Raw genomic sequence first — 10,626 nt, forward strand, 5'->3', positions numbered from 1 at the left:
GACTGATGATTGTAATTTATTGAAAACTCCAAAAACCAACGTAAGAGCTACAGAAACACCAAAACCAAATACCTCTATACGCTTCATCCATGTGAGCATTACTTTAGAATACCATTTAAGTGAACTTCACATAGTTAGCGAAGTTATAATACAGTATATAAACGAATTAAGACAAACCACATGTTTATATTATAGTTAACACTAACCTTGTGCCTCTTGCTAATACTTAATTGTAAACTTTATCTTTTGATATCCATCCATCCATCCATCTTCTCCCGCTTATCCGTGGTCGGGTCGCGGGGGTAGCAGTTCCAGCAGAGAGCCCCAAACTTTCTTTTCCCTGGCGACATCAACCAGCTCTGACTGGGGGATCCCAAGGCGCTCCCAGGCCAGCGAAGAGATATAATCCCTCCACCTGGTCCTAGGTCTACCCCTTGGTCTCTTCCCAGCTGGACGTGCCTGGAACACCTCCCTAGGGAGGCGCCCAGGTGGCATCCTAACTAGGTGCCCGAACCACCTCAACTGGCTTCTTTCGGACGCGAAGGAGGAGCGGCTCAACTCCGAGTCCCTCCCTGATGACCGAACTTCTCACCTTATCTCTAAGGGAGACACCAGCCACCCGGCGGAGGAAACCCATCTCGGCCGCTTGTATCCGCGATCTCGTTCTTTCGGTCATGACCCATCCTTCATGACCATAGGTGAGGGTAGGAACGAAAATGGCCCGGTAGACAGAGAGCTTTGCCTTCCGGCTCAGCTCCCTTTTCGTCACAACGGTGCGGTAAAGCGACTGCAATACCGCTCCCGCTGCTCCGATTCTCCGGCCCATCTCACGCTCCATTGATCCCTCACTCGAGAACAAGACCCCGAGATACTTGAACTCCTTCACTTGGGGTAAGGACTCATTCCCTACTTGGAGTGGACAGTCCATCGGTTTCCTGCTGAGAACCATGGCCTCAGATTTGGAGGTGCTGATCCTCATCCCAGCCGCTTCACACTCGGTTGCGAACCGATCCAGTGAGTGCTGAAGGTCGCAGACCGATGAAGCCATCAGAACCACATCATCTGCAAAAAGCAGTGGTGCAATCCTTAGTCCACCGAACTGCAGACCCCCCCCCCCCACGACTACGCCTCGAAATCCGATCCATGTATATTACAAACAGGATTGGTGACAAAGCGCAGCCCTGGCGGAGGCCAACCCTCACCGGAAATGGGTCCGACTTACTGCCGAGGACCCGGACACAGCTCTCGCTTTGGGAGTACAGAGATTGGATGGCCCTGAGTAGAGACCCCCTCACCCCATACTCCCGCAGCACCTCCCACAGTAACTCCCTGGGAACCCGGTCATACGCCTTCTCCAAGTCTACAAAACACATGTAGACCGGATAAGCGTACTCCCAGGCCCCCTCCAGGATCCTTGCGAGAGTAAAAAGCTGATCCGTCGTTCCACGACCAGGACGGAATCCGCATTGTTCCTCCTCAATCTGAGGTTCGACAATCGGCCTGACCCTCCTTTCGAGTACCTTGGAGTAAACTTTCCCGGGGAGGCTGAGTAGTGTGATGCCTCTGTAATTGGCACACACCCTCTGATCCCCCTTTTTGAAAAGGGGGACCACCACCCCGGTCTGCCACTCCTTCGGTACCGTTTCCGACTTCCACGCAACGTTGATGAGACGTGTCAACCATGACAGTCCCTCAACACCCAGAGCCTTCAGCATTTCCGGGCGGATCTCATCCACCCCCGGGGCTTTGCCACTGTGGAGTTGTTTGACGACCTCAGTGACCTCCCCCCGGGAGATTGGCGTTGATCCCCCGTCATACTCCAGCTCTGCCTCTAACATAGAGGGCGGAGTTGTCGGGTTCAGGAGTTCCTCAAAGTGTTCCTTCCAACGTCCCAACACTCCATCAGTTGAGGTCAACAACGTCCCATCCTTACTGTACACAGCTTGGATGGTTCCCTGCTTCCCCCTCCTGAGGTGTCGGACAGTTTTCCAGAACAACTTTGGTGCCGCCCGAAAGTCCTTCTCCATGTCTTCTCCGAACTTCTCCCACACCCGCTGCTTTGCCTCGGCCACGGATGAGGCTGCTGCCCTTCGGGCCTGTCGGTACCTTGCAACTGCTTCGGGAGTCCCCCGGGATAACAAATCCCTGAAGGCCTCCTTCTTCAGTCGGACGGCTTCCCTGACCACCGGTGTCCACCAGGAGGTTCGAGGGTTACCGCCCCTTGAGGCACCTAAGACCTTGAGACCACAGCTCCCCACCGCGGCTTCGGCAATAGAGGCTTTGAACACCGACCACTCTGGTTCAATGTCCCCAACCTCCACAGGAATGCCCGAAAAGCTCCGCCGGAGGTGTGAGTTGAAGGCCTCCTGAACTTGGGCCTCCTCCAGACGTTCCCAGTTCACCCGAACTACACGTTTGGGCTTACCAGGTCTATCCAGAGGCTTCCCCCGCCACTCGACCCAACTCACCACCAGATGGTGATCAGTTGACAACTCCGCCCCTCTCTTTACCCGAGTGTCCAAAACATACGGCCTCAGGTCCGATGATACGATAACGAAATCGATCATGGACCTTCTGCCTAGGGTGCTCTGGTACCACGTACACTTATGAGCATCCTTATGTTCGAACATGGTGTTTGTTATGGCCAATCCATGACTAGCACAGAAGTCCAGTAACAAACCACCTCCGGTTCAGATCAGGGGGGCCGTTCCTCCCAATCACGCCCCTCCAAGTGTCTCCATCATTGCCCACATGTGCGTTGAAGTCTCCCAGCAAGACTAAGGAGTCCCCTTCAGGAGCCCCATACAGGACTCTTTCCAGGGTCTCCAAGAAGGCCGAATACTCTGAACTGCTGTTGGGTGCATAAGCACACACAACAGTCAGAGTTTTCCCCCCCATAACCCGCAGGCGTAGGGAGGCGACCCTCTCGTCCACTGGGGTAAACTCCAACAACGAAGCACCTAACCGGGGACTTGTGAGTATCCCCACACCCGCCCGGCGCCTCACACCTTGAGCAACTCCGGAGAAGAATAGAGTCCAACCCCTATCCAGAAGTAAGGTTCCAGAGCCGACGCTGTGCGTAGAGGTGAGCCCAACCAGATCCAACTGGTACCGCTCCACCTCCCGCACAAGCTCCGGCTCCTTCCCCCCCAGAGAGGTGACGTTCCACGTCCCCAAAGCCAGCTTCTGTCGCCCGGGTCTGGTCCGTCGAGACCCTCCGCTTTCACTGCCACCCGTCTGGCAGCGCACCCGACCCCATCGATGTTTCCCGTAGGTGGTGGGCCCGCGGGACAGAGATATAGACTTTTGATATCACTGTATTTAAATGTTGATTGTGTGGTGACACGTTATGGGACATAATTCACCTCTCTTATTGTGTTGCCACACGGACCCTTTAGTGGGAACACCGGGAGAGTTAGCCTCCATTCCTGCTAGCTCGTTAAGCAGAGCAGACGATGTGTTGACCTCTCTATATTTAATGGATAATAAAGAGTGGAACTCCGTTCTGAATACACCGCCTCTTTTCCTGGCGCTACACTGGTGACCCTGACATTTCCGAGAAAGTTTCCGGAAAATTAACGAGCATGGCTGAACGCGATGTGTTCGTAAAGCTGCCGGAATTCTGGGAGCACGCCGCGGAGGCATGGTTCGCACATGTGGAGGCGCACTTCGCCTGCCGACAGGTCCGTGACGGGGACCTGAAATACTACCATGTGGTAGCAGCGCTGGGCTGCTCTACGTCGTCCAGGTTGGTGGGATTCATCGCAGCCCCCCCACATCATGGCAAATATGAGGCGATTAATCCCCTTCTCCTTAAGACATTTAGCTTATCTGCTAAGGAGAGGGCCCGCCAGTTGCTTGACATTCAAGGCCTGGGAGACAGCAAGCCATCTCAGCTAATGGAGAAAATGCTAAATCTGCTAGGGGGGGAAGATCCCCGGATTTTATTCACGGAGATTTTCCTGCGTCACTTGCCTCCCCGGGTCCAGACGGCGCTGGCCAACACGCCTGTCACGGAGCCGCGTGCCTTGGCTGAGGAAGCGGATCGTTTTTTCCTGGCTACACAACAGCCCAGTGCAGCGACGTTAGCCGCGACGCGCAGCAGCCCATCTGCAGTCAAGACAGCATGGCGGGGGCCGGACACGGCTGTGGCAAGCCGGCGTGGAGACACCGGAGAGTGCTCTTACCACGCACGTTTCGGGACAAGGGCGAAGAGATGCATCGCTCCGTGCAGCTACAAACCCCCGGGAAACGGAGGGGCCGGCGCTCGGTAGTGGCCCTGAGCGTCGGCGGCACGTGCAGGCTCCTCTTCGTCAGCGACAGCGTTTCGGGGAGCCTGTTTCTGTGTGACACGGGCGCTCAACGGAGCGTAGTTCCCGCGTCGAGTGAAGACGTCACCCGGGGAGGGCACGGACCGCGATTGACGACGGCTAACGGCGGTCCCATTCGCACGTACGGCGTGAGGCCTATGTGTTTGTGCATCGGAGGACAGCGTTTCAGCTGGGATTTCGTGACAGCGGACATTTCTTTTCCCCTCCTCGGAGCGGATTTTTTGTGTGCTCATGGACTCTTAGTGGACGTTAAGAATAGGCGTTTGATTGATGCCTTGACGTTTTCTTCCCTCGTGTGCACACTTGGCAGCGCAGCGTACGACGGGCTGTCGGGCTCGCTGTCAGGGGCAGACACGTTTCTCAGACTGTTGACCTGTCGCTGCCCACTGGCATCTGGCCGGTACAGGGGTGTTTTCCAAGGTGGACCTGGTGCGTGGATACCACCAGGTGCCCATGCACCCCCTGGACATTCCCAAGACGGCAGTGATAACGCCTTTTGGACTTTTTGAGTTCCTGCGGATGCCTTTTGGACTCAAGAATGACGCTCAGACGTTCCAGCGCCTGATGGATTCGGTACTGCGGGACCTGCCGTTTGTGTTTGTCTACCTCGACGACATACTCGGCGCCAGCGCTTCAGTGCAGGAGCACCTGTCCCACCTCCGAGCCCTTTTCACACGGCTCAACGAACACGGATTAATCATCAATCCGGCAAAGTGCCAGTTCGGGGTGTCTGACATTGATTTCCTGGGGCACCGCGTCACCAAGGGCGGTGCGACACCTCTGCCAGCGAAGGTGGAGGCTGTTGCGGCTTTTCCTCGCCCTCACAGCCTCACCGGTCGCTCCGTGAGTTTCTGGGGATGGTGACCTTCTACCACCGTTTCATCGCCCGGGCCGCACACATCATGCGGCCGCTGTATGAAGCGTTGAAAGGCAAGACCCCCGTCCAGGCGATCGACTGGACAGCAGAGGCGGACGTCGCTTTTGCTGAGGTCAAGACCGCGTTGGCTCAGGCGGCTTTGCTGGCACACCCATCATCTACGGCTCCCATTTCCATCACCACGGACGCGTCGGACTACGCGGTCGGCGCAGTGCACGAGCAGTGGGTGGAGGGCGCTTGGCAGCCGCTCGCCTTTTTCAGCCGCCAGCTGACGCCCAGAGAACGCAGGTACAGCGCCTTTGACCGAGAGCTCCTTGGACTTCATTTGGCCGTGCGGCACTTCCGTTTCATGCTGGAAGGCCGTGAATTTACGGCGTTTGTCGACCACAAGCCGCTCACCTTCGCCATGTCAAAAGTGGCGGAGCCTTGGTCGGCACGTCAGCAGCGGCAGCTTTCCTACATATCAGAGTTCACTACGGACATTAAGCACGTGGCTGGCAAGTCGAACCTGGTTGCTGATTGCCTCTCCAGAGTCGTCATCGGTGCCGTCCAGTTGGGCCTGGACTATACTCGCATGGCGGCGGACCAGGTCACAGATCCCGGCGTCCAGGCTCTGAAGGTGGAGGGCGCGGGGCTGCGCTTGGAAGACGTAGTGTTCGGCGACGCGGGCATTACCTTCCTGTGTGACGTTTCCACGGGCCTGGCGCGGCCTGTCGTCCCTGCCAGCTGGAGGCGCTCTGTGTTCGAAGCGGTGCACGGCCTGTCACACCCCGGCGTTAAACCTTCGGTGCGCTTGGTGGCCGCGAAGTTCGTCTGGCATGGGCTGAAAAAGGATGTGAGGACTTGGGCCAGGGAGTGCGTGGCTTGTCAACGCGCTAAGGTGCACCGCCACACGAAGGCCCCGTTGGAGCGTTTCCTGGTGCCTGAGAGGAGGTTTGATCACGTCAACATTGACCTGGTTGGTCCGTTGCCTTCCTCTCAGGGGTTTTCCTACCTCCTCACCATGGTGGACAGAACGACCCGTTGGCCGGAGGCAGTTCCGCTCGTTTCGACATCAGCCGCAGACGTTGCCCGGGCCTTCATTGCAACGTGGGTTTGTCGTTTTGGCACCCCGTCAGACATTTCCTCAGACAGGGGCTCTCAGTTCACGTCCGAGCTCTGGAACGCTGTGGCAGGCGGTTTGGGGGTCAAGCTGCACAGGACTACCGCTTACCACCCTCAGGCTAACGGCCTCTGCGAGCGCTTTTATCGCTCCATGAAGGCGTCCCTCAAGGCCGGCCTTACGGACGGTAACTGGGTCGACAAGCTGCCCTGGGTGATGCTGGGCCTGAGGACCGCACATAAGGAAGATCTGCAGTGTTCTACAGCGGAGATGGTCTACGGTCAGCCGCTGAGAGTTCCGGGGGATTTCCTCCCAAATGCTTCAGCTCCCTGGTCTGCCACGGCCCAGCGAGTTTTTCTGCGTGACGCGGCGGAGGCTTTCGCTCCAGTCCCGACTACTCAGCACGGTGCGCCAGGGTCTCAAGTTCCCGCGGAGCTACGCTCAGCTGGGCACGTCTTCATCCGTCACGACGCACACAGAGGCCCCCTGCAGCCCCCTTACGACGGACCTTTCCGGGTTTTGGAACACGGTGAAAAACACCTGGTGGTCGACATGGGCGGTAAGGCTGAGCACGTCTCGGTTGACCGGGTGAAGGCTGCTCACTTGGACGTGGACCGGCCGGTGGTGCTGGCTCGGCCGCCGAGACGGGGCCGACCCCCGGCTTTGATTCCTGTCAGGGAGTGTGGACCTGTTGTTCCGGTCCCTCCTCTGTCAGGGGTTGCACGGGCGGAGGTCGCTGTACCGACTCCGGTGCGCAGGTCTCGTGGGGGCAGGCGGATTGTTCCTCCCCGCCATACGGATTTTGTTTACACGTGAATTCTGGGGGGGCTTGTGTGGTGACACGTTATGGGACATAATTCACCTCTCTTATTGTGTTGCCACACGGACCCTTTAGTGGGAACACCGGGAGAGTTAGCCTCCATTCCTGCTAGCTCATTAAGCAGAGCAGACGATGTGTTGACCTCTCTATATTTAATGGATAATAAAGAGTGGAACTCCGTTCTGAATACACCGCCTCCGACTCCCTTTTCCTGGCGCTACAATATCTCCGTTAATATCTGTACTTTATCTCCGTTCTTTTTCTCCGTCAAGTTTTTGCTTTGGGAACAGTAACTTCCTGCTAATAGCGCAAAGTCACCTTCAAGATAAAAGCACGTCTAAATAAAACAGGAAGTTACGTTGCAAGACATGTTGCAATGAAAGTAACAAAAACAAAGCCATCTCCTTTTCAGGTTCAAAGAACACTCTCACATCTCTCTCTCTCTCTCTCTCTCTCTCTCTCTCTCTCTCTCTCTCTCTCTCTCTCTCTCTCTCTCTCTCTCTCTCTCTCTCTCTCTCTCTCTCTCTCTCTCTCTCTCTCTCTCTCTCTCTCTCTCTCTCTCTCTGTGCTTTGGGTGATTGTGGCAATGTGGACTGACGAGCTGCTCCTGGGCAGCTGCTAGCCACCGCGCCTGTTTACTTTGTGTCCACTAATAAAGGATCGTTATATTCCTCATCTCGCCTCCCAGCTTTTTGTTACAGCGCAAGAGCCGGGTTGTAACACATGGGGCCTCGTTGGTTTTGAACCTGGTCAATTCGGAGGTAGTTTTTCGCAAATGGAGTCCGTTGTTGTGTAGCGGAAGAACTTAACACACAGCTGTAGCCGGTGTGGCAGCGGGCCATGATGGAGCGCACAACTGATTGTTTGGGAGTAGCCATGAAGAGGGTAAGTGTTGTCGTGTGACTTAGCAGGCAGCTTGTTTGTGAATGAGAGGCTGTAGTGTGGTGTGAACGTGGTTGGAGCTATTAGCTCGGGAGCACGCTGAGGCTGCAGGTGTTTGCGGTAGTAAGTGCGTAAATACCAGCCGTAATTAGCACCTGAAGACTAGGGGAGTTTAGCTAGTTTCTGTGAGGCAGTTAGACGGACGGGCGGGCCGCGGTGACGTGTAGGCTGTGTATTTAGCGTGAGCGTGCCACGCAGTGTTGTCATGATGGAGAGTGTAGCGAGGGGGGGGGGCGCCAGGCCCCAGATGATTTGAGGCCAAATATCACAATTACAAATACAACATTTGTTATTACATATAATTGTAACGCAATACATGATTGTCATAATTGATTAATTCATTTGAATAAAAATTCAAGTTGGTAGCTATTAAAGGCATACAAAGACAGAAATGTAATTCCTTCTTTAATATAAATATATATAAATGTTTCTTCTGCCCGTAAAGTGTCCAAACCAGGCTTTTCTGGATAAGCGCATTTTTAAAACATAGTCATTGTCCATGCCGTTTCAGTTGGATTATTTGTCACAGTTGCTCCGATCAGATCGGTCCAGGCCCGGCTCCAGGATGAAATGACTGAGGGGCTGTTAAAAATCCGAGGGGGCAATTCTTTTTTCACAACAACGAAAAATACTGGCAATGTAATGAATTGACACACCAAGCTTTTTTCCTTCTCACTGCTCTACAATCTCTTTGCTTCTTTATTTTTATTCCGGATTTACCCCTCTCGTTCTTTTCCTCTGATCTTTAATAATAGATAGTTGATAGATAGATGGCTGCACTTTGGTTAACAGACTAACATTGATTTCCTCAATTTATAAATTGACAGGCTCTGTAATTTTACTATAACCTTTTCTCCTCTATCCCTTAACTCGTCTTCCTATACAGATTTGCTTACCTCTAGTCAGGATTAAAGTCACATTAATCTGGTTGATTTTTATTTTCAGGATTGAATGTTTAAATCAGGGCCTAAAACCTGGCATTTCATCAGAAAGTGACTAATATATAAACCAAATGTAATATTGGATCAAATACTACATCAATGGACAGACACAGATTAAAAAATAAAATAAAGTCCCCTGGTTTGTCTCGAGAGTCTAACTGCCATGAGAAATATCAGATCAGTGTTCCAAAATCCGCCACTAGATGTCGCTCATTGTACCAATACGGTTGATATAATACATAACATATTATTATTCTAGTAAAAGGGCTCGCTTTGGCAAAAACCTGATCCCTAAATAATAACAAGTAACCATCGTGTGTGGTGCTATCTGTAGTTGTCTGTCTTATTTTTTGTTGATGTCAAATTGTTTTCACCAGGGCCGGCCCTTGGTATAGGCAGTATAGGCGAATGCTAAGGGCGCAGCAACCCGTTTCTGTTCAAGCTGTAGAACTATTCTCAACTGTATCGAAAAATCGTAAAAAAAATCACAAAGTCAGACCCCTTGATATTTGATATTTGTCATGTTGAGTCACATTCTCCAATCAACATGTTCCTGATCTCGGCCTCTCTGTATTTCAGTTAAAACGGCTGCTGGTGCCCAGACAGAAGTTTGAGGAGGAGGAGAGGAGCAGAGGAGGGAGGAAGCTGAGAGGAAAGTTCACATCCTGGAGGAGCAGCTGCAGAAAAAGGTTTGTCGTCTCCTCTGAAAGTCCTTCACACACAGCATGAGGTCCTGCAGTGCCTCATGTTCAGGATCAACTAGACGTCCAGCGCCCTTTAGAAGAGGCTGCTGCTGCGGCTTCACATATCCGTCAGCTTCCTTCAGACACAGCTTGCAGGAAGACGGAAGCACACAGTCAGTTTAAAGTGCTTCCTAGACTTTATTCTTCTTACCAAAACTATTTTTGAATGTTCTGTATTACACAGATGTTTTTCTGAGGCCAAAGTGATAAAACTAACCAACTCAAACTGTACTGAAACGCTACTGTGAAGCAGATCAATTATGTATTGTCCTGTGAGAGAAAATGTGATGCAGAGCAGGATATGCTTTCACCCAGACAAGGATCATGTTAAATTAGTTAAAAGTTCAAATGTCTGTATCTCTCTTATCTTGCAGGTTCTGATGGTCCCAGAGGAGAAGACCAGCAGAGAGGACGCTGAGAAAGACCCGAAGCTCACAGTTCCTCCCAGTGCTTCATCTCCTTTATATGGTGTCTCCGAGGGCAACCAGCACCTCCATGAGAAGAAGCGGAGGGGAAAGGAAGCTTGGGGTTTTGCAAGAAGGTGGACAACTTAATTCAAATCTTTACTTCCTCTCTCCAAAAGACATTGATTCTTCAAGAGGCTAAGTGATCAAACTAACCTTGAGAGAGAGAGATGGATATGTTCTGTACCACTTTACAATACGACTACTCTTATCAAGGGTTTACGAATAGTTTGTAATTTTATTAATCAGGTTGTGAACACTTTATAAATCATGAATAAGCTTTTATAAGACATGCGATAAACAGGGCAACTGTGACTGCTGCTTGCCAAATAGTGAGCCCACAGGTATCTGTACTGCTCAGCCTTATATTGGCTACCTAGCTTACTTCGTCTCCTTCATCAGCCAG

Source organism: Pseudochaenichthys georgianus, chromosome 18 (genome assembly GCF_902827115.2).
Source record: "Pseudochaenichthys georgianus chromosome 18, fPseGeo1.2, whole genome shotgun sequence".
Lineage (NCBI taxonomy): Eukaryota > Metazoa > Chordata > Actinopteri > Perciformes > Channichthyidae > Pseudochaenichthys > Pseudochaenichthys georgianus.